The sequence below is a fragment of the Mus caroli genome, unplaced genomic scaffold (assembly GCF_978045245.1).
Source record: "Mus caroli unplaced genomic scaffold, Mus_caroli_1 scaffold_13, whole genome shotgun sequence".
NCBI lineage: Eukaryota > Metazoa > Chordata > Mammalia > Rodentia > Muridae > Mus > Mus caroli.
In genome coordinates this window covers 13,485,534-13,510,621 of record NW_028227268.1, presented here as the reverse complement: position 1 = coordinate 13,510,621, position 25,088 = coordinate 13,485,534, and the positions used below count along the sequence as shown (strand labels likewise).

Here is a 25,088-nt window from a genome sequence, read left to right as displayed (position 1 = left end):
GAATCAAAGGCGGGACTTTAAAGGAAAAAGGTTTGATGGACTTGGACTCCGAACCAGATGAGGTTTTATGATGAAAAGGGTTTAATCCCAGCACAGGCATCGCTTCTATCAGCTGAACACTACAAAGCAATTCATATATATAGGTTCCCGCGAAATGATCTATTTTTTTTAACAGCACAGATCTCTTCAGGACTTGCAAATGTGGCATTAGCTAATATTCAGAGAGCTGATTCCCTTTCATCCACCAGAAGCTTATGATTATGGTACAGTTCTCGAATTGGAAATGAGAGCTGCAACACAGATTTAAAGCTGTGCTGTCTGATTTGTATTCAATATACATGTCACTGCGGGACAGGCTAGTCTGGGCCAAGCCGGTTCAATACAAGGAAAAACAGTTTCATCATCTGAGATTCTTGGTCGGAAATATCACCAGTTAATTAAAGCAGCAGTCCCATGACTATTAGCGAGGTGTTTGGCTGATTGGAATCTCTTACTATTTGACAAGAAGGATTTGGAGACCAAGCCTCTGCTGTTTCATAGTCTTCTTGCAGTGTTATTGTGTGCAAGCATATTTCAGGCTAATGAAGTCAAATCGATGAACTCAAACTATTTTTAAGGGGAAAACAAATTTAAAACACTTACTTTGCATTAAATAGTTTTCCTTATCTGATTATTGATCTAGAAAAGAAGCCATTTGTGGCAACAGATTCTAACGTTGTCCGTAGACTACTGAATAATAAACAGTACCTTGAGCTATACAGCTAAGTGAGTGAGTGAGTACTTTAGGAAAATTATAAATATATAATGTAGATTTGAGTCTACTTTAAAGTCAAAACTGATTCTTTTAATGTTCTGGGATAAATAATAATGTATTAACAAATTTTCTCAAGATAATGTGTACCTGTGTTGTATTAGTAATTTGTAATCTATTTCTCAGAATAATATGTGGTTTTTTCATTTCCTTAGAAGATTTGGTGTTGTTTGATGATACATAACTAATAATTCTGTAGTACTTTTCATGTTCTTAAATAGAACTTCAATTTTAACTATAAATTAAACTATGAACCACAGTTAGAACAAATTCTTAATGAGTATAATGTTAAATTAGCAGAGCATAAACCCTTTGGAAAAACTTGTATTGGTGGAAGTCAATGGGATACCACAGATTCTAGAATTCTTTTTCTTTTCTCCTTCAAAAAAGGAAGGAATAAAACACTTGCGAGCAGACTTAGCAGTGAATACATTGTATCTAACTCACCTTCTGCAGACACCTGGTGTTCACTGGATCTCTCACAAGTTAGAGCTCTCATGGTGCAGCCCTCACTGCTTTGCCTTTAGGCCTCTTTAGGTCTGGGTGTCACTCACTGACTACAACTAGGCCACTTTCCATCACAATTCTTCCCTTGCCTGGGTTGTCTTCCCTGCCCACCACTAACTCCATCCTATTGACTGACTCCTGGGTCTTCCACTGAAGCCCAAGTTTCCTGCTGTTTCCTCTTTTTCATCTTTCTTTTGTATTTTGCCACTAGCTCTGTTACCATTCATTGTTGGAAGCCAAGCCCTTAACTTTTTCTCTCCTCATGCTTCTAGGAAGTGGTCACCACCATTTCATTGATCTTAAGAAACAGCTAGGTGCTAAAACCTCCAGTTGCCCATCTCTCTTTTCAAATATCTATTGGTCCTTACCATTCTGTTTAGCCCCCTTCAGCAACCTTAGCCTCCTTTCATCCACCCTGAACTTGCTCATGCACATCTTCAGTCTACAGTCCTGTCCAGAGATGAATGATGGTATATTCAAACTCAGGGTAACCTTGGGGTCTTGTTTTTTCCTTTCTTTTAATCTACTGGTAAATGCTATAGGTTCAGAGCCCCACATAGATCTCCTGTCCATTTACTTCTGCGTGTTGCCCTAGTCTAAACCTTCACATTAGCTTCTGATTTTCTTACTTTCTTATTCATTTAACAACAGCATAATGATCTTTTGTGATCATTTTGTATAGATATGAAAAGCCATTGTATAATGATCTTTCATATAAATTGGATTAGAGAACTCTTTTGAGTAAACTCTCCTACTTGCTTGTATTTAGAATAACCCCCAAATTTCCTAGTATGGCCCATACATTCTATTCTTCATGATCAGGCTCTGTGGCTACCTTCCAAGCATTGTGCACTCTTCTCCACCATAGCAGATGCCAGTGTTGGATGTTTGTAATTCTGTGTGTGGTAAGACTTTTGCCAATTCAACAGATACACTAAACAAGAACCTTAGCACATTTCCTTACTTCTGTTCATACTTTACCTAAGAGATTCTGTGTGTGGACTGTGGCCACAGCAAACATCTGCAGATGATTCTCTTAATAAAGAGATTCAGGATTGTCAGAATGACAGCAAAGCTACAGTATCTTTGCTCATTGGCCCAGGCCTAGCAGTTGAAGGAAGGTGTAGCGCAAGCAGCAGCAGTGACAGTTTGCTGTGCTCCTACAGAAGCCACGGTTCAGTCTGGGCTTTGGGTGTGTGCTCTCTGCTGGGTTGCAGTGTTGCTGTGCTCACCATTGCTGTCTCTCCAGCTTTTACAAAGATCTTTAAATGACAGAAACAAAGTGAACCCATATCAGCTCTACTATTACTAGTTACGTGTCTGTCTTCCAGAGGAGGGACTGGAGCTTATCATTTTGCACCATGAGCAACTCCTGGAGGCCCTAGTCTAAGTGTTGCTTCTTAGTCAATGAACATGAGCCTAAAGCCATAAACTAAAACAAGCATTCTGAAGTCATTAGGTTAGGTCTGAGCTTTGCTTCTTTCTATATTATAGTTCATAAACTTCTAGATATCTGAAATATGCAGAACACATTAACTAAATCACCAAATAACAATGAGTTCAGAGTACTGGCTACCATTTTGGTAGTAAGGTAAAATGAAAGAATATCTATCCAAAGTGTATGAGGGCATCTTTAGTTAGGTTTATTAATGGATAAAATGGAAAAATGATTAAGATTCACTTAATCATGGCAGATAAAAGACAAAGGAGCTCAAATATAAATAAGGTGTGGAGTATAGTTTTTAAAACAATGAAGGTCTCTGTGCCATAGAAAAGAAAGCTAAAACCATTTTAAGAGGGAACAATGCGGGTGGGGAAATTCTGCCTTGCAGAGGAGGCTACTCTGTGGGCACCAGTCTTCTAATGGATTCTTACAGTCAGTATACTTTTTCTCCTTTAATGTTTTCAACAAGTACAAAATTATGTACATCCATATAATTTCTCCCAGTAGAAGTTATCATGCCAATAGGAAATGGGGACAAAGGTCCCCCATGCTGAATGTCACAAAGACTCTTCAAGAAACCAATTGTGATATGACTCCTAGATGTTAAAATGGCACTCTATATGGCTTTCAAGTTTTTTCAATTGTTTATATTCTCATCTTTAAAATGGGGTCTGTTATGAAGAATGTCTTTAATTTTGTGTTGTCCTTGTGATCATGGACATTGATGTGGTTTTGTCTTAGAGACGTTTTAGGTATAGCTCTGGTACATAAACTAAACTCTGTGTGGAGTAATAATGCTCGCATGCATTGAAGTGTTGCCACGCAAGGACAAATGTGGCAACTATGTCATGGTGAAGAGCTGCACCACAGGACCTCGCTTGTTCTTTTTATCCATGTCCAATGGGTATGATGTTGTAATTAGGGATAGTTATTTGGCAAAGAGAACAGAATCTGAGATCATCTTCAAGAGCTCCTTTAACTCTTCTCCAGGCAATAAATTAACTTTCACGGGGGAAAATAATAAGACGGTTGTTTGAAGTTACGTCTGATGGCCAAAGGGAAAACATGCACACATGCTTGCATGCCTGAGTGTGTGCACTGCCCCTCCACACACACACACACACAACCCTTGTTTTGTTTCTGCCTCTAAAGTTAGTGTGTGAACTTGGCTATGTCTATTCTTATAAAGATGACACAAAGGAGAAAAATCTGTCAGCTATAATAGAGTCCCATCGTGGTGGCTTGCAGGGGCTTTTGATTTCCTCTTCCTATTTTTGTTTTCACAAAAATTTATCACTGTGTTTGAGATTGAATTCATTTTGCAGTTGCTAAATGCTGTTCGTTTGTTAGCCAGTGATTGTGGTCTGAGTAATCTCAAGATTTTATTACTTGAATAAGAAAAGTTACGATAATTAACCAGCTGCAAGCACTTGATATCTGATGGGCGGGTCCACATCGGGACAGAGCTGTGAGCGCGCCTTGCCCTCACAGCAGTCTGTGAGAGGTCGATAGTTGTTGCCCTTTTGTAGTGAGTGACTCAAAATCAGAGGCTGAGGACAGACAGCCCCTTTCTGGCAAAGAGCCCACAAGCTCCTGAGCAAGGTTTTCAGCAGTAGCTTGTTATCACTGCCCAGGGAGGACGAGTTGTACATGTGGGGTTGAACTGTACACACTGTTCTTTGCAGCACCTCATCTACTTCTAGGAGGCAGCTTCCTTTTATCAAATTTCCTTCCTTTGCTTTTAAAATTATTGACTTAGCCTTCTTTTACAATTTTTATTTATTTTAAATGTATGAGTGTTTTGCCTGAATGTATGTCTGTTCTTCATGTGGAGGTCCGCTGCCCCTGGAGGTCAGAAGACGTCATTGCAGCCCTGGAACTGGAGTTATGGAAGTTGTGAGCTACCGTGTAGGTGCTGGGAACAGAACCCAGGTCCCGTGCATGAGCAGCAAGTGCTCTTAACTGCTGATCACATGTCTACTTTCCAATCTAGTATTATGACCCTCTCAAATAGTATAATACCAGGAGATTTTGTGATCAGAATCCTTCTGCTCCCAGTCTAATTTACAGAAGAGACTTTGTTTAGCTACTTTTTTGTTTAGTTTAGCTTTAATTTGTTTTTGTTGTTTCAAAATATGCTGATGTCTCTGAGTCTTGATTTACTCTCTTTGGACATTTATTGGCACCATTCAGTGGTAGTAGTGGGGTAAGTGCCATAAGCCCCCTGCTGTCCAGCCTTCTGTCCCAATATTAAATAATTAGATTTCCCACTTCTACTGTTAACAGTGCTATGCTAAATAATAGTCCTAAACTTGTGTATCTTGTTCTGGTAACTTTAGCCCGTTACTAGAGGTCCTTGTTTCTATCCAGGTTGAGGATAGGAAAGCTGTTCTTTGTTTCTTGATTCTCTTCTATCTGTGCGGTCACTTTCAGTGTGGACGTTGATAACAGTTACACTTTACTTTGCACTCACAGTGGAAGCATGATTACTTACAGGAAATGAAAGCAGATGCACATACTCATAGGCAGAGGCAGACACATCTCTCTGCATTCTAGGGCACTCTGCTTTACATAGCAAGTCCCATGCCAAGCAGGGGCTATCACATGAGGAAAAAATGTGAAAACAGGGTCTCGTAGTAGAACATGTGTTTCACATGCATGAGACCCATGCTAGATCTCCAGCACCAATAAAACCAGAAAGCAGTATGTAAGTGTTGTATTATTAGCTGGCAGTTTTGAAATGGTTGTTGAACCATCACTTTCCTCTGTGAAATATAATATTATGGCTATTGGACCATTCACAAGAAGAAGTTTTGTACCAGAGACAGGAGATGTTATGGTGGTCTTGTCTGACTTCATCTGTGTTGGTTTCTAATGGCCCATCTTGGCATACCAAACAGACCTGTTTCATAGTCTTATACTTTTCCTTAGTGGTATCTTTCTTTTTCTTAGATTGGAATTCACTGTTGATATCTGTCCTAGTTTGCTTTACTGCTGCTGTGACTAAACACCACCAAAACCAACTTGGGGATGAAAAGGGCTTACTACATCTTAAAAAGTCAGCCGAGGTCATCATTGAAGCAAGCCAAGACAGGAGCTCAAGTCAAGAACCTAGAAGTGGTAACTGAAGCACAGAACATGGAGAAATACTGCTTACTGGTTCATATCCAAGTTCATGTACAGCCATCTTTTTTATATAGCCCAGGGGTGGTTCTCCACACAGTAGGCTGAGCTCTCCCACATCAACCAACAATCAAGAAAATGCCACTACACTGAATATGGACCAAAATTGATGGAGAAGTTTTCTCAATTGAAGTTCTCTCCTCCCAAGTGACTTTAGTTTCTGACCTAAATTAAACAAAACACCATCACACTTCAGATGAACAACGCTAGTTTCTAAGATAGACATGGAAGTTTTACAAACAGCAGTTGGACTATTTTTGTTTGTACTGTGGTTTAATTCACAGTGAGGAACAAAGGTCTCAAATGTAGAGTTTTACTGGAACAGTTGTACAGAGACAGGTTGCAGAGAGAGAACATGCTAGACTCATGTAAAGACAAGCCAAGCCAGAAGATTAGAACATATTGCCAAAGTCAGTATGAGGCCAAACTAGAAGAGAAGCCAGCTAGGATCAGTCAGCTTGAAGATGAGTTTGAGCCAGAACAGCAGGGGTGAACAGAAAGAGCTAGAAAGGGTCCCTGTATTCAGCAGTAAGTCTCAGAGGATGAAAACATTCTAGACCTAGATTAGATTGCATGGAGGCTAGAAGCTTCCAGGACTAGGCCTGGGTTAGCAGGCAGAAGCAGTAACCCTTAGAGATAACAATTATATCAGGGGAATAAAAGCTACTTTTACAAGAAGCTATCCAAAACTTTCAATCCAAGTTTAAAAGCAGAACTTTTCAAAATTAAAAACAAATTGAAATAATTTCATTGGGAGGATTAAAGCAAAATGTATATACTAAAATAGAATTGTGAGCTAGAAAATAATCTTGAGAGGCCAACTAGAATGCAACATGAAATCAATGGAAGGCATGGAAAAGCAGGAGCTGGGAAGTACATGAGACGGATCCTTTACTCTGATCTTGGTTTCAGAAAGAAAACAAAACAAGTGTAGTATTGCTCTGATTGGTGCTTGAGAATTTAAAGGAATTGATAAACGAGACCAAGATACAGACCTGGAAGAAGCAACAAACCCTAAATAGATGAGGACTAAATCCTAAGCCCATGACAAACCTCACAAAGAACCAAGTGCAGAAGCCAAAGAAAGCACTTGAAAACAGGCAAAGCTTCAAAAGAATGGAATGAAACCCACAGAGCCAACTTGAAGCTCTGTACTCAGTGGTACCCTGAACTTGGTAGCAGGGTGTCAGGAGGGGATTGATTCTGACCAGAGGCTCAACACGTGGCTCTGCATTTGAGACCTGTGTTCCTCACTGTGAATTAAGCCACAGTAAGAACAAAACCAGTCCAGCTGCTGTTTGTAAATGTAGAAGACTGGCATAGGAGCCTTTAAAGGCTGTAGGCCAGCACCTTGTTCAGGCCTCTGTTATCCTGTTTCCACTATATGAACAGTGTGCTTATGGATCAGTGGTTAATTTGTGGAAGTTCATTCTCTCCACCATTTGGGTTCTGGGGCTTATATTTAGGTCATCAGGCTTGGCAATAAGTGCTTTGTCCCTGAGCTATCTATCTCATGGTCCCAGAAGTTCTTGGTAAGGATCAGTAAGTACTAACTTTTCATTTATATTTTAAATCTGGCTTCTTTACATCATGAGCATTGTTAATAAGGAAATTTTAAAGTAACGCTTTAATATTGTGTTGATACTCACTGCCATTTTTCCTCTGGGATGTGGCTCTTGTGGGTTGCCTTGGCTTTAGTTGGTGACTGCTACTAGCATGTGCATGTAAATGCTGTTTATCCTATAACAGAGAGATTTCCTTAAAATATTAGAGGAAAAATGACTTCTCCCCCAGCACCCATCAAATGTAGTATCTCCTCAGCTAGGGGTTCAGCCTCACAAGCCCTCCCCAGTCCATCAAGGAATGTTTCCCGGCTTGATCATGTACAGGTCTTATACAGGTAACCATAGCTGCTGTGAGTCTGTGACCATGGAGACGCACTTCACAGCACCACTCCCCAGCCTCTAGCTCTTACTTTCTGCCCCTTTTCTATGATGTTCTGTAAGCATTGTAGGTGTTGACAGAAATGCCTATTTAGAGCTGAACGCTCAACAGTCACCAGTTTTCAGTATTTTTACCACTTGTGGTTCTCTGCCTTAACCACTGCCCTGAGCAAAAGACACCTCTCTGACCAAGACTGAGTGCCACACTGCTTCATGGGTATAAAGATATTTAAAACGAAGGCAGTTTTGTTCCTTCTAGAATCAACAATCACCCCAACAATGGCGTCTTAACCAGGATTACAGTATCAGGGATGGGTTCCCTCCTGTTGGTACAGGCTCCAAGTATATCAAAAAGTGGTTGGTTAACTCCATCGAAGTCATCCTCTGTTGGACCAGTGAACACTCTGCTCAGCAGGCTGGATTGTAGCTTTTAGGGTACAAGTCTGTTCTGACTTCTCTCCTGGGACCCTGCAGTATGCTTTCTTGTACTTTGGAAGCCAGCCATTAGGAAGAGAGAGTTCAGGTTCATTCTAACCTGTTTTCTCTGTGTCCTTCAACCAAAGTATATTGTGTCTTCAACAATATGCTATTGGCAGTCATTTAATTCAGTTATTGTGGGCCACCAAGAGCAATGGTAATGTTGTTTTGAGTGCTCTGGGAAACTCCTTGACCAATAATTTGTGAAGTATCTCACACTGGTACTGAGATTTTTAGGTAATGAGCCATGCCATCTAAGGACCACTGTTCACCTATGTAGCACCTGGCCCAGAATTTAAATATATAAACTTTATATATGTATGTATATATATATATTTATATAATATATATCTTCTATATTATATATAACATATCATATTTGTAGCATATATACCTTATATATGATTTATAAATATATTTTAAGTGTATATATTTAAATAAGGAGTATATGTACATATATAAGTATTTAAGTATATATATTCAGACTCCCTATTTAAATATATACTTAAATATATATACCTATATATATGTATATATAGGTATATATATATATATATAGTATTTAACTATAACTATGTAGTTATTTATATAGTATTTAACTCTCTCTATGTATGTGTATAGTTAGTGTGTGTGTGTGTGTGTGTGTATATACATACACATCGTTACAAAGTAGCTTACTAAGTGGTGGATCTCCATAAGACTTTTCATGCATTCTTAGTTTGATTTAGCCAGCTCACCAACACCTCCTCTCCTCCATCCTTCTCCATGGCATCTTTCAACATTATAAAAGCTAGCCAGCTTTCATCTCCATTGAAACCTTTATCCCTTTCCAAGTGCCCCCTTTCATATCATGTGTTCTGTTCCTCTCAATTTTCTTCTCTCCACCATCCTCTTCATGGCCCCTTTCTTGCTTTCTGACTTCTGATGACCCTCCAAATTAAGCACACAGCTCTAAAATTTTGAAGCTAGGATCCAGAAGGAATACTATTTTGAAACCTTAAAAGAAGTGTTTGCACTTTTCCAATGTTTCTTGTGTGTACTTTTGTGTATTGAACATTTGTGTGTATGCATTTGCATGTGTGAGGATATGCTTCCCTGTGTATAGAAGCAGCAGGAATAGATGCCAGAAGCCAAGTGTCTTCCTTGGTTGTTTTCCAGCTTACTTTTTAAAATAGTGTCTCTCCTGACCCGGAGCTCACTCTCTAAGCTGGATTGCTCTCAGCAAGTCCCAAGGATCTTTTGTGATCACCCCTTTCTTGTGCAGGGACTTACAAGGTGCAGTGTAACAACCCTGCCTTTCATGTGGTGCTGGGACTCAAGCACCAGCCTTCATACTTCCCCAGAAAGCATGTATCTGCTGAGCCCTCTCCCCAGCCTTATATTTTTTCTATAAAAACGTGTTTTCATTTTATAGATGTAATCAATTGTGTTATCTTTCCTAGTTTATTAATTAAAATGATTTTTAAAGTTCTATTACTTGAATTCATTTTTCCCAAGGTTAGATTATCTGTCTTTATCTTTCACATCTGTGTTAGCTTTTCTTATATGTCTACAATTGATGCTTTTGATTTATTTTTACAAAAGGCAAAGGGTGTGTTTATTTCCTGTTGGTGTTGTAACAGTTTAAAACAAGCCCTGTGTCACAGAACACTAGAAACCCATTATTTTACAATTCTGAAGATGAGAAGCCTGAAGTTAATCTTTTAGGACTCAAATTGTTGGTAGAGCTGACTCCTGCTTCTTTCAGGGGAGAATATATTTCTTTCTAATTCTAGCTGCTACTGACCCAGAATCTCCTGAGCGGCTCCACATCATATTCCATTCCTTCGGCTTCTGTTGTGGACCCAACTTCACTCTCATTGTTACAGAGCCTCGTGATGACATCGAGCCCCTGTGCAGAGTCCAAGAAAACTTCCCAGCTCCAGATTGGTTATTTATTTGATTACTTTGAAATGGGATCACACTGTGTAGTTCTGGCTAGGCTAGAATTAACTATATACGCCAAGCTAGCCTAGGACTCATAGGGTTCTGCCTGCCAGCCTGGTATGTGCTACCAGAGCCAGCATCCCTCTTGGGGTTTTAAGTTAACTTCCTAATGTCCTTTTATTAGACTATGGAAGTATCACAATTACAGGTTCTGAGGATTATAACATCAAATTGACATGCTTGGGAGGAGCAAAAGGCGGAGGTTGTTACTCAGTTTTTCACGAATGAGATACCAAACAGCTTATTTGTTGTTTAAAAAAGAGCTTCTCTTTCTTCTAAAGCCGTGGCTCTCAACTTCCCTAGTTCTGTGATGCTTTTTTTTTTTTAAGATTTATTTATTTATTATATGTAAGTACACTGTAGCTGTCTTCAGACACTCCAGAAGAGGGCGCCAGATCTCATTACAGATGGTTGTGAACTACCATGTGGTTGCTGGGATTTGAACTCTGGACCTTTGGAAGAGCAGTTGGGTGCTCTTACCCACTGAGCCATTTCACCAGCCCCTGTGATGCTTTAATACAGTCCCTCATGTTGTGATGACCCCAACCATAAGATTATTTCTATTGCTACTTCATAAATGTAATTTTGCTACTATTAGAAATCGTAATATAATTATCTGTTCTTAGTTGACACCTATGAGAGGTTGTTCATTCCCCAAGGACATTAAGACTCATAGGTTGAGAACCTCTGTCCTAAGCGGCCCCTTCCTGAGTGGGAACTCAGAATTCTTGAGTTGACATAGCTGTGTTAAGATTCTTTCCTTTTGAGCTAGAAAAGGTACCCAAAGAGCTGAAGGGGCTTGCAGCCCCTTACGAGGAACAACAATATGAACTAACCAGTAACACCAGAGCTTCCTGGGACTAAACCACCAATCAAAGAAAACACATGGTGGGACTCATGGCTCTAGCTGCATATGTAGCAGAGGGTGGCATAGTCGGTCATCGGTGGGAGGAGAGGCCCTTCGTCCTGTGAAGGTTCTATGCTCCAGTATAGGGGAATGCCAGGGGCAGGAAGCAGGAGTAGGTGGGTTGGGGAACAGGGAGAGGGGGGAGGGCATAGGGGCTTTTTGGAGGGGAACTAGGAAAGGGGATAACATTTGAAATGTAAATAAAGAAAATATCTAATAAAAAATAAAAATAAAAAAATAAAAGATTCTTTCCTTTTGAGTCCAAGATTGAGGAAGGCTTATTTTGAGATTGTGAAATCTACATCGGAACCCATGGCTTCCTTGGATTGTTTTTAAATTTTGTTTTAGGGAAGAGCCTTCTGGTTTTCTTTTGTTTTTGTGTTAACTACAGTGTACCAATTGGAATGGCTCCTTCGAAGGTGTATTAGTATTCTCACCTCTAACTGGTTTTCACCAGTTTTATAGTTTTAGAGCCCAACCTATTGTGAGGATATGTAGGTAGATGTAGGCCTACCCACCGAAGCCCCTTCCCACCAGTTAGCTGGAGCTGTCACAGTCTGATTCTTCAGCTTTCAAGACAGGTCTTTCAACTTCCTGCTCCCCAGAAAGTTGTGCAAGCTCTTCCCAGTTAGCTAATGTCTTCACAAGGTTTTGTTTCTCTGGCTCACTTTGCCTCATAGTTCTAAAATTCTTTTCTAAAGATCTCTTGTTAGAAGTTTACAAAATTAATAGTTACTCAACAGAGACTTTCAAACTGCTGTGTATATTCACTATATCTTTTGTTTGTTTGGTTTGAGCTATAATTGACAAATAATTGCATACATGTAAGGTGTCTAACTTGAAGGCTTTGCTTCTCTTGTTCTCTCACTGTGCAATGATCACTGCTCTCTTAATCCATCAGCTACTTGGTGCCCCTAGCATCTCATCCATTTTAATATTTTCCCATTTCTGTTGTGGAAAGAACATGTGAAATCTGCTGGATTAGTAAACTTCAAATACGTAATACAGTGTGGTTAGACACATCAAGTGTATCAGGCTGCCAAAACTTGATCATCGTTTGAAACGGAAACCTCTAACCTATAATCCACATTTCCCTATATCCCTCCCCAAGCCCCAGCCTCAGACAACTCTCATTTTATCCTCTGCTTTTATTAGGCTGATTATTTTGATTTCACACAAATAATAGACTACTTTGTCTTTATGAGTTGGCTTATTTCACTTAGCATGATTTGAGTATCCTCTAGGTTCATCAATGTTGGCATAAACTCAGTGTCATGTGAGTCATATAGACACATATAGAGATAGATGTCCTTATCTGTTCATTGTGGCTTGTTTTCATGTTTTGCTGTTATGAATAGCTGGTAACAAATATGGTTATACAGCCATCTCTGAGACCCAGATGTGGGATTTCTGGTTCGTAGGGTAACTCTGTCTCTCTGGGCATCTCATTTTAATTTTATGGTTTTAATCATTGTACAGTGTGCATGCACAGCTGGTGTGTGAAGACCAGAAGACAGCGCTCACAAACAATCCTCTCCTTCCAGCAGCAGAGCTGGGAATTAGCCTCAGGTTTTCAGTTTGTGGCGCATGTGTCTTTAGGCACTGAGCTGCCTCCCCACCAATCATAATGATTTAAATTTTGATGTATGTGAAAATTAGTGATGCTGGCCTCTACTGGCCATTTTTATGTATTCTTTTGAGAAATGTTAATTCAAGTTCTTGTACAGTACTTAAGTTATTTGAGAGGGTTTTAATGAGTTGTTTGAATCCCCTGTATTATTTATAGTTCATTTCCCTTACCGAGTAGATTTACATATTTCATCCCATTTTGTGCCTCTGTTACCTCTGCCAGTTGGTTTCTTTACCTCCAGACACTTTCTTTTTAGTTTGTACAATCCTACTTGTCCATTTTTGCTTTTGTTGCCTATGCTTTTGGGGTTCTATAATCCTGTACTATTTTAAATAATAATTATATCTATGTTTGAATTTTCCTCTTGTAATCATAAAAATATACATTCATGATGATAAACACTATATGTTGCCAACCTTAATATAAGTACAAATGACAAAAGTAGAAAGTTATGAAGATCATGGAAATACATGTGTACATTTACAGGATGATGCAGTGCACCAAGGCTGACAGCCTGAGTTCGATTCCCAGAACCCACGTGATGAAAGGAGAAAAAGGAATCCCACAAGTTGTCCTCTGACAACTTCGTCCATGTGTGCAGGTTTATGTGCATACACACATACACAAACACATGCAAACGCATGCACACACCTGCACATGCACACACACATACACAAGCTAGATTAAAGTTATGATATACTAATACACTTATGTACAAAGTGAGAATTAAGTGATAGAAACAATACTTCCTTTATTGATGTTACAATGATAGCCAATAAAGGGATTCAAATGGTGATGCAATTGTGTTTTGAAGATGGTGAACAGAGAGCAGGTCTTTACAAACTAAATGTCTTTTGTGGCAGAAAATTATCAAGTAATGAATAAATTAGTAATTCCTAAAGATTATGAAGGCATCTTGCTGGTTACCAACAGAAAGCAAGCAACTTAGAGAGCAGCTTCTGGAAAGTGGAAAGGAGATGGGAACTCATAAAGTCCACTTCATTTCTGTACTTTGGTTTTCTTTTGTATACTGTCAAATTAAAAATATTTGAGTGAAAAAACTCAAAGAAAATTTTTAATTATTCAATGACTGAATTTTTCTTTTTCTGTTTTCATCTCCTGCTCTCAGGTGATCCTCAGAACTAAACAGATTTAGGCATTACTAGCTGGATAATTCATCAGGAATGTTTAAAGGGAAATTTGGAGATCATAATTCTTCTTGCTCGTATCTCATGTTTTGAAATGCATCTTGTGTCTTGTGGAACGTCCTGGGGGACCATCATTCACTATTATTTTGTAATAACAGAGAATAAATTCTTTGTGATGTTGATGTACCAAAATACATGTTTTAGAATAAAGAAGATGAAAAAATTAGTAATAATCAGGATGAACAGTTAAGGTCCAAAGACAAACCTTGTATTCTCCAGTGTCAGTTATGGGTGCTTTATCAGTGGTTGATGCTTGTAATGATACCAAGTGATGAAGAGTCTACAGCATAGAAGAGACACCACGAGTGAGAACACACTCAGAGGTTGCCATGATCCAGTTGTCTTCATCAACAGGGTTGAGGAAGGAGTAGTGAGAATGCCAGAGGGATAAGTAGCACATGGAAAACTGACCTGTCAGTAAATCAATACAAGATGGAGTCAGCCAAACTTTCATAATAAATCTCCAGCATCCTGTTAAAATGCAATTTTGTGATGCAATAAAATATTAGCAAAGAGGTGAAATCACATTCAACACAACTCTGTTGTTTCAGAGAGGATTTGCCAATATGTGGGAAAGTATTCTTTCTGGAAGTCTCTAGCATATGCTTTATCTAAACAGTGTCATGATTTTAGATATCCTTAAGATTTCTTCAGTGCTAGAATATTAGTTTAATCAATTTTATTGATTTTGCTGGCAACTATTTAAAACAAGCAAACAAACAAAACAAAAGCAAAAACTATAGTGGCCAATAAGTTCCTGCAAACAATTTTTACGTTTCCCAGTCACTCCAGTCTGAACCTTTGTACTGGATCTCAATAAGCTACCATGCAAGATGCTACAGCTAGCTGAAGTGTGACTCTATCAGATAGAGTAGGGTTGTAAATGCAGCCATTTGTGAACTAAAACATATAACTCATTTTTTTGTTTTGTTTATTCAAGACAGGGTTTCTCTGTGTAGCCCTGGCTGTCCTAGAACTCACTCTATATACTAGACTGACCTTGAACTCAAAAACCCTCCAGCCTCTTCCTCTTGAGTGCTGTGAATAAAGATGTGCACTACCACACCTGACAATTCACATTTTAAAGCCTCTTTTATGGTTTTGTTTTTTGAAATAGTAACCTACAGGTTTGTTAGAAGAAATTCAACTAAATATGTGAAACTGCTTGTGAAATTTTGAAGCATATAGAATATATATATATATATATATATATATATATATATACTCTACTAAATGATGATTTTCTAAAAACAGCTAGAAAGAAAAGTATTCCGGTAATGTGGTTTGTATTATGGGTATCATTTTAGTTAACAGCAGCTACGTTGTTACATACATTCAATTGTGAACATGCAGATCTAGGAGAATTATTTCCATCTGATAATTTCTTTGATCACATTCTTAGTTAAGTCTCTGCTTCCTTGTTGGCTACTACTTGGCTTTGGAACTGCATAGAATAAAACTTAGGTCACAAATAGAGCTCTGTTTCCATGGCAACATACATTTCTGTTTCAATACTATAGAGGTAGTTATTTTCATTTATTACTTAGTTTTGCTGGAGGATAAATGGTTCAATAAGTGGCCTGAGAACAAACCCAATAATGCCAGTACTTTAAGAGTGGCAGGACTGGAGCCTTAGGACCTAGGCATGGCTGCTCATCATTAGTCCTCAGAGAATGAGTGGATGGGTCAGAAATCAAATTAGATGAGTTAGGAAATTTTAATTCAGATCCAGAAATCAGGAAAACTTCAAGAGTCCAACTAGCTAAGACAAAAACAAAAAGGATATATTTCTAGATAGTCAAGAATCTAATCCTAAAATTAATTGGGAGTGGTAGTCTTTATTAAGAACATTCTTAATGCCATGAATCTAGACCCCAGATCATTAAGTAAGTATCAAAGATGGAGGGTAGTAGAGTCAGGCAGGACTGTAACCACAGTTGGTAGCAGTGAGATGGTTTAAAGGCAAGGCCTTTTTAGCATGGTTTTGAGGGGGTTAATCATGAGTGCATGGAAGAGAACAAGCTTGTACTTGAGAGTAAAGGAGAGAGAAAGGTTGGAAGGAATCTGAGTCATTTGGTTAAAGAAATCACAAATGATGTCATAGATTTTTTTTTTTTTTTTGGTCAGGCGACTTTGTTCTGCACACTGGGTAAGTACAGCATGTGCCATAAATAATAGTTTTGACCGGCATTAAAAACTTGTTAGAGTGAGGGTAATCACACACAGAGCTTTGTAAATGCAAAATATTTGAGATGAGTTCACACTGAATTATATAGATTACTCTTGCCCATTGAAAATAGAGCCTATGTTTGTTAATAGTTAATGAAAATGTCAGTATTAAAAATCTCATAGCCCACTATTAGAATTTCTGTTGTTAATCTCTAAATTCTGTGGATTTTGAAAATATATTGGATTTATGATTTATGGCCTTATCACTCTGAACATACCTATCTCTTCTCAAAATCGGTTGGTATCCATGATACTGATCTAGGTAGCCTTTGCTCCTTAAATTTACATGTCATATAGATAGAAACAATATGTTTTGCACTTAAGTATTTAAATGTCCGAGATGTACAGATATACAAAACTGTCTGATTTTATCAGAGCTAAGAGTATAATGTTGACAATATTTTAGTACTACCTCATAAGAGATAGTCTTAAGTTGGCTGCTGAAATCCTTCCCTAAATTCACTTAAAATCTTTATTTTATACTATCTCATCATTCTGAAGTGTGATTATGTTATGGATATCACAATGTATATGTGCCATTGTATATGTAATGTAGAAGTACTTATACCTCTTGACTATATGCTCAGGAAATATTAAGATAAGAGCTAAGCTAAAAATAAACCAGGAAAGCTAATAGAATGGGAAGTAGTTTTAAGGTCAAAAAGCCTAAGTAATTAAAACTTGTATACTTCATATGTGTATCCAGTGACAGATCTTATGTTGAATTTGGTTACTACCGTTTTCTAGTTATTTACATTGACTTTGACCACATAATTTCTTTTTGTATTGGGTGAATGCATTTAAGGAATATAGAAGGAAATACAGCAAGTAACAAAATCACATATAAATGTTGGAGCTACTGTAGTAAGTGTAGGTGCTGCCCACAGTCTCAGGGCGGATGTGTAAATGATGCAGGAGTAGCCAGGATGCTTCACCATTTACAGGGTGCAGAATGAGCTCAAGGGAGGTCAGCTGACTAGAGTAGACTCTGCTATATATATAGCTCCACTAGAATGGATTTCCTTCAGACTGGATATTAGGTTAAGCCTTTTTCAAACTTCCTAGGAACAGATCTTCCAAAAAATACATTATTTTATACTAGTGAAAACAGGGGAATATAAATTAGGTCTCTGTACTATCTAGTCTATCTCTGTCTGGCGCTTACAAAGACAAGCATTGAAGTAATATATTTATTTTCACATTATTCCTTTAGATAAGATTAACCTATTTTTCCCTGCTGTTCACTTTAAAAGAACAGTTCTCAAATTAAAATTCTGATTTTTGCATGTTACCAACTTAAAACTTCTGTGAATACATCTGCCTATCTTCCCACAATTAGTGCACAGAGTGCACACTGTGAGAGGCACTGAGATGGGAGAGAAGTGCTGTGCTTCTGACTGAGGTGGTTGGCAGGCCCATTTAACCGTTGTAGTCAGCGGGATTGGCACACTTAATACATTTTCTTCTCCTTAGCTAAGCACCCAAGACTTTTGAGTGCATTGTGTAGTTGACAGTAGGTAACTAGTGTTTTTCAAATGCCATGAATGTACCATGCAGGATGCTGGGACGGCCTGCAGACAGTGTTCAGAAAGAGGCTGATACTGAAGTAGTAGGATCCACAGTTCAGTAGAACATTGCTTTCCTGGGACAGAGTGGTAGCTTAAGTGGCCAGAGTGCTGAAGATCTGGTTCCCAGTTACCTGAATGGCATTCTTTATAGAAGGAAGTTTGTTGTAGAGGAGAAACCCCCTGGAATTTGTTTTTTGAAGGCTAAATAGGTTGCTTGATACTTCTAGAAAAACTGTCAGGAAGACAGTGTTAAGTGTTTTCAGATGCTGTAAGCTCCCATCTTCTGAACATAATGCCTTCCATTCATTATGATGGTGCACCAGTTATGCATAGTACAGCTGTGTGGGGTTTTTAATGTATACATTTTTTCTTTCAAAATGAGATTATTGAAAGTGCCCTTTGCAGGTAGATTCATTTTAGAGTCATCATTTTCAAGTATAATATTTCCACTTATATAAGCCTATTTAAGTATAAATATATACAGTGAGCATTTATATCTTGGCTTCTATTATTTACATCATCTATTTGTAGACTTAAAGTGCTCCTGTAAAATCAATGACTCTTATATTCCTTTAACTTTGATTTTACCTGAAGGAACATTCTTTGAACTGTGGAGATATTTCAGAGGTTAAAGCCATGCAAGCAGAATGACCAGAGTAGATCGCTAGAGCCTCTGTGATTTCTAAGTAGGCTTGGGAGTTGTGTCACACATGTAATTTCAGCCTGAAAGGGCTCTGACAGTGGATTCCTGGACAAAGGGATTGCTAAGCTCTGGGTTTGATCATGACTTTTGACCACTGCTCAGAAGAGTGAGGGGGAAGAACAATCGGGGAACATTCTAGACCTCAACATTGGACTTCCATATGCATGTGCACAAATGTGCTCAGACACATGTGAACATGCATACACACACACACAGACACACAGACACACACAGACACGAAATGAAGGGGGAAAGCACATTGTTATGGTTTTAAACTCATTTTCCTCAAGATCTATTTTTCATTATGTAATTTGAATGTTCTTTTAAATATGACAAGAAGTTTAAACAACAGTTATAGAGCTTTAGTATTGTCATTACAGAAAACAAATACAGCTGTGCTTGCTGGTCATGTGATGATGCATATTCTATTACTAATGAAGGTTGATCTTCCTCTAAAAGAAGACATATAGATTAATGAGGACCTTTCTTTGTATTGCCCTTTTTCATTTCATTAAAAGAGACAGAGCCAGGCGTGGTGGCGCATACCTTTAATCCCAGCACTTGGGAGGTTGAGGAAGGTGAATTACTGAGTTTGAGGCCAGCCTGGTCTACAGAGTGAGTTCCAGGACAGCCAAGGCTATACAGAAAAACCCTGTCTCGGAAAAAAACAAAAACAAACAAACAAACAAACAAACAAACAAAATAAAAACAGACAGACAAAAAACAACTCTCTATAGAATACCTTTTCCTTTGCAAGTAAAAACAGCATTTCGTGGCATTAGCATTGGGGAGTTTGTTCCAACGCTGCCTGTTAATTGTTCTAAAATTGTAGCCTATTAAAAATTTACCCTTTCCTCTGTGGTAAGATCTGTCTTTTCATTAATCATGTAATTTAACATCATCATGAACAACAGAACAGCACTATAATCTCATGCACACAAATTTTTCCAGGACTTTGCTTTTTAAAAGTGGATTTAGGGGAAATTTAAATTTCTTCCCATCTTTGCAAGTTTAGAGTGCACTGATATTTAACGGAAACACAAAGTGCGATAATGGTTTTCTTCTTAATTTGTAACGCTAGAAATAATAAAGTGAGAAATCTAAAAAACTCCAAGGTACTTTAAATTCCTCTAGCATGCATGCTGAATTTCAGCTACTTTAAAATCATTTTAAAGGTAAAGCTGCTGACTCCATTTCTAAACACCCTGCTCCTTTACAAGCTTAGAAACATTCTCCACTTGATAGACGCGCAGGCAGGCATTATAAGGCCAGAAGATTTTATTGCTATTAGTTAAAACTAGAACACATGCTAGGAATCTGAACACCTGGTATCTTGCCCACACTTGCATTCTTTAGTGTAACCACTGTGTCTATTTCCTGTGGCACCCAGAACAAACTTCTAATGTTTTATACATTTCCTGAAAAACAATAGTCTAGAAACATGACTTTCATCCAGAAACTCAAATAAAGGTATTTTTTTAATACCTCAGCTATAAATAATTTTTGGACTTAGTTTGAAATAATTAATTTCAAAAAATACTAAAGCTACATGATCATCTTATTAGATGCAGAATGTGCCTTTGATGAAATCCAACAGTTTGGAGAATAATGCAAAGGTCCTTGCACCCACAGATTTCCAGGAAGACTAGGATGGTTAAGCCTAAAGGATTTTTCTTTCCAATGAGGAAGATGTAAAACCTGTTCTTCTGTTGAGAAAGCTGGGAATTGGGGGTGGTTAATGGCCCAGTGATCGGCATTATCTGTTGGGCCAGGGGATATCAAACTCCTACAAGCAGGACTGGAGGTGGCTAACAATCGCAATAACACTTACAGCCAGGGGCTCCACAGTCAGTACCAGAGGTGGCTAAGTATCACAAATGACCTCTATGCTCTCTGTATGATGGAGACCAGGCCATACCCTTCCTTAGGCCCCTAATAGCCCATCTTCTTGGAAAAAAATTACATATATGCTGAGTCAAGTTTTGATGTAATTATACTTCCTCATGTACCAGGATTTGTATTACACCAAGAAATTTTATTTCCACAAATTATACTGTGTTTGGGCCAAGAAGTGGAAGTGGGTGGGTATGGGGAGCAGGGAGGGGGGAGGGTATAGGGAACTTTCGGGATAGCATTTGAAATGTAAATAAAGAAAATATCTAATAAAAAAGGCAAAAAAAGTTATACTGTGTTTAAAATTGTTGGGAATAAACTGTCTGGGACCAGACTTCCTGGAGTCTTGATCCCGGTTAGCAATGTCAATCTGAACAGAGTTGTCACTCTCTCATCTTCAGTTTACTTCCTGTCTGCCTGACACCACTGGTATTAAAACAGTTAAGTTAATGGAATTGAGTTTAAAACCTGAACATATGTCTACACACCTACTTCCGCCTTGGTTTTGGAAATGATGTACACTGGAGAAAAGACAGGATCTTCAACACATGATTCTAGTCAAACTGGATAACCACAGAAAAATGAAGCTAGATCGTGTAGCTCACTCTGCACAAAACTCAACTCCAAATTGATCAAGGCCCTCAACATGAGACTTGATATCTAGAGCCCGATTCAGTAGAAATAGATAGTGGAGAATGTGCTTGAACTTATAGGCACGGGAAATCACTTTCTGAACAGGTTCCAGATAGCGCAGACATTGAGACCAAATGATAATGTTACCACATGAGTCTAAAAATCTTCTGCACAGCAAAAACTCAGCATCATTCACATAAAGAGGTGGCCTTGAGAGGAGGAAAATCCTTACCAGTTAATGATACCTCTGATAGAGGGTTATTTTCTAGAATATATAAAAAACTAAAAAGACTAAATATCAAGAAAACAAATAACCCAATTAAAACTGAATCATGGAGCTCCACATGAAACATGAAATATAAATGGCTAAGAAACACTTTCCAGAAGGTTTCATATCCTAGCCATCAGGGAAATGCAAATCAAAACTACTTTGAGACTTCATCTTACCCAGGTCAGAATGGCCAAGATAAAAACAAACAACAAACACACAATTCACAGCACATAGTGATGAGGATGCAAGGACAGGGGAGGCAAGGGGAACCTTCCCTTCTGTGGGAGTGCAGACTAGTCCTGCCACTGTAGAAATGTGTGTGGGTGTCCTCACAGGCTGAAAAGAGCTCTACCACGAGATCCAGCTATAACATTCTTGGACATATATCCAAAGGACTCTCCATTATTACGGAGATACTTGTTTGTCCATATTCTTGTTATTGTATTCACAATAGCCATGAAATGAAAGTAGCCTAGTTGTCTATCATCTGATGAATGCAGAATGAAAATGTATTGCTTTTATATAGTACAATATTATGTGCCCGTTAAGAAAAATGCAGTTATGAAATTTTCAGGTAAGTGGGTGGAACTGGAACAGTCATTCTGAGTGGAGTATCCCAGACCCAGAAAGAAAACATTTCCTATTTTCTTATATATGGATGTTAGCTTTTAAGCTTTGGATATCTGTGTTTCATTTAGATTACACACAGAGGTTAACTAACTAATAAGGAGTTATGGAAAAGAGGGACACTTTAAAGGAAGAGGAAATGGAAAATAGTACTTTCAAAGGGGAAAGGGCCACAACAACAGAAAAGATTAAGTGGGGTTGGGAATGGGAAAACGGGATAGAGGGAGGAATATGTGAGAGGGATTACTAACACTAGACTCTTTTTTAAAGCCATATAGACGCCTGCCACTCTAAGAGCTTCCTAAAATATATACAGCTGACATTTTCACTGAGGCCGAGAACCTGTGGCTACATGGGTTATGGGCTCCAGGGGAACATATTACTATTTATTATTCTACCAAATAGATATAGCAACAGAAGGACTCACTACTATAGCCATAGATGAGTCTCACACAGCCCTCATAACAGAAACTTCTTAAAGTAGACAGCAGCTAACTAAAATGGCCACAATAGTCCAAGGTGCAGAGAACAAGTGACTGTAGAGTACTCAGGTCACTTGGGATCTGTGTTAAATTTCTCCTCTCGAAGTGGGGCAGAGAGATTAGAAGAGCCAGAGCTGTTCAATGACTTCAAGGAAACGGTGTTGTACAGACACAACAGAGCAGCTGAACTTATGACCACCCAAAGACTGTGACAGCACATGGCATGCACAAGCTGAAACCAGACACAGTCCCACCTAGAAGAGGAGAATTTAATCATGACATCCTACCATTAGCCGAAAAGCTATTGGCATTTGATAGCTATTGGGAAAGGCAGAGTCTCTTCAAGGGAGCAACAATTGGTATTGACACAGGCCTGCCTGGGCAAGACCCAGACCCAGGAGTAGTTGATCAACCCAGACTATACTCAGGTTTTTTTTTTTAAATGACAGACAGGCAGACAAAATATGGAGTTTGGTGGCTATTAAGGAAGGGAAATATCTAGTAGAAATTTAGGAAGAGAGTAATATGATCAAAAGGCATTGTAACAATTTCAAAGAATTAAAAACATTAGTTTGAAAAATTATATTTTAATGTGGTAGGTTATGACAATGTAGCAAAACATGCTTTTTATTTTGAAAGATCACTTAAAATTGAGTTTTAAATAATAACTATATAATATATAGTTCAATATATGATATAAATGTATTCTTTGTGATACAAGTTGACATGATAAATCTATCCAAAATATTCTTTTGTGGCTATATTTTTCAAACATTTAGTATAGCTCCTTTTTGAAATGTATATGTGGCTGTCCTTTGAGGTCTGAATCTCTACTTTCAAAACACCACTCTGGTATGGTTAATAGAATTATGAAACATATGTTTTGTATTTTATTTAATGGAGGGATGTTCTAGATGAATAAGAGTATAACGTTTTAGCTTATTCATAATCTTTATATAAAGAATAATGTTAAGCAACTATATAATATAAATAGTATGTATTATCTATATTTTAGTTTTAGTATTATGCTAGTGATAGTGATAAATAGCATAAGCTAATAACAAGTGTGGTGCATAGACATAGTGCATATCTGTGTTTCTAACCCTGGTTATAGGGGTTTTGTTCATGAGGTTGTCTAAGTAGCAGTGGCATGTCATCCTTGTCCGTCCTCCTCACTGCCTGATGCAGTGATAAAGGCCATGTCCCAACATTTTCACTTGTAAATAATACAAACTGAAACATATATTAAGATGGGAAATATATAATAATCAAGGTATGCCTTTATATAATGAATTCTTACTGTTCAGGGTCTAAAGTAAAATAAAGGGAAGTGGGGAATGTTATGAATATCCATAACAATTAAAAATTAATAACAATGGTAAGCATTTTTGTTTCTAAAGGACTTATAGGTTAAATGTCTGCTCATCAAAAATGAACCCAAAGCCCCTGCACCTATACATGCATTCTTTACAGTGATGTTTATGTTTATACTCATCTTTAGTTATTTATGAACTCTTTCTGTTCAAACAAAAAGTAAACCTGCATTAGGTGCACACAAAGCAGCTTGCCCTCCATGCTGTAGTGTTCTTACTGCTTGGCGTCAGCTAACTGTGTGGTTCATACGTGACCCATACAGAACCACTGCTCTAGTCTTCTCTGTTTGAGGTAAAGTGAAAGGGCCAAACACATGAAAGGAGACAATATCGAAATAAAACCCCCAAAGGCTCTGTAAACACAAGGTCGTTACAGTAAAACTGACCACTTTTCCAAATCGTAGTTCATCTGTAAGATTTCATCCCTGTACTCTGATGATCCGTACTCCGCCATTTATGTAAGAAACATAGGTGTGTGCGCTCAGAAGGCTGGAAGAAGCATTTACGATGATACCTGACCCCCTGCTGCTATCTGCTGTCACATTGTACTACTAGCAGATTTTAACCATGTAGTACTCCTAAGCAGTCAAAGAATATCAAGTGAGCAAAGCTAATGGTGTGAGGCCCTCTGCCTCTTCACTGAGACAAATTCCCAGTGAGGAGGAAAGCAGGAGCATGGTCTGCTCTGGTCCAACCCCGGACCTCAGAGATGGTTCTTCAGGCCATGCATGAAGACGGTCCAGCTCCTTACAATGGGATTCAGTGATTCACTACGATTGGAGGGACAAGTGCACAAACCAGTGACTGGCTTAGCACACCAGAGAGTTTTGGATTACCTAAATATCAAAAGTTTGGAAAGATCTAGACTTATATCGAACTAAGATGTGTCCTTCTGTGACCTCGTCTCCATCACACTATTCTAGAGTTAATCTCCTTAAGTTGCCTTTGCACCATTTTCCTGTCTCTCTTTAATCCTCCATATTCTCTGGCTGGGCTGCACTCCTCATCAGCAATGTGTGTTACAAACCAATTGCCTACCTTCATAACAGAATTGATTTTTTAATTGCTAAGTTGACCTAGTTCATATTGTTAGACCTTGCTTGACCATGAAACTGTGGAAAGCAAAACTGGGGCTCAGAGAGAGAGAGACTATGGCTCTCAGTTCCCATGGACAGTCTGATTCTACTTTCATGTTCTATAAGCACACACAGTT

The 25,088-nt window shown here is 38.4% G+C and overlaps 1 protein-coding gene and 1 long non-coding RNA gene across 2 annotated transcripts in view; one reads left to right on the top strand and one right to left on the bottom strand.

Moving 5' to 3' along the window:
- The window catches only part of Cep112 (centrosomal protein 112), a 442,735-nt gene that overhangs the window by 205,025 nt on the left and 212,622 nt on the right, over nt 1–25,088 (top strand). The window lies entirely within an intron of this gene.
- LOC110305921 (uncharacterized) lies at nt 7,606–15,538 on the bottom strand. The gene is made up of 3 exons (XR_002379205.2): nt 15,430–15,538; nt 14,302–14,507; nt 7,606–7,685 (listed from the first exon to the last, which is right to left on the bottom strand). It is a non-coding gene; the product is annotated as an uncharacterized LOC110305921 (long non-coding RNA).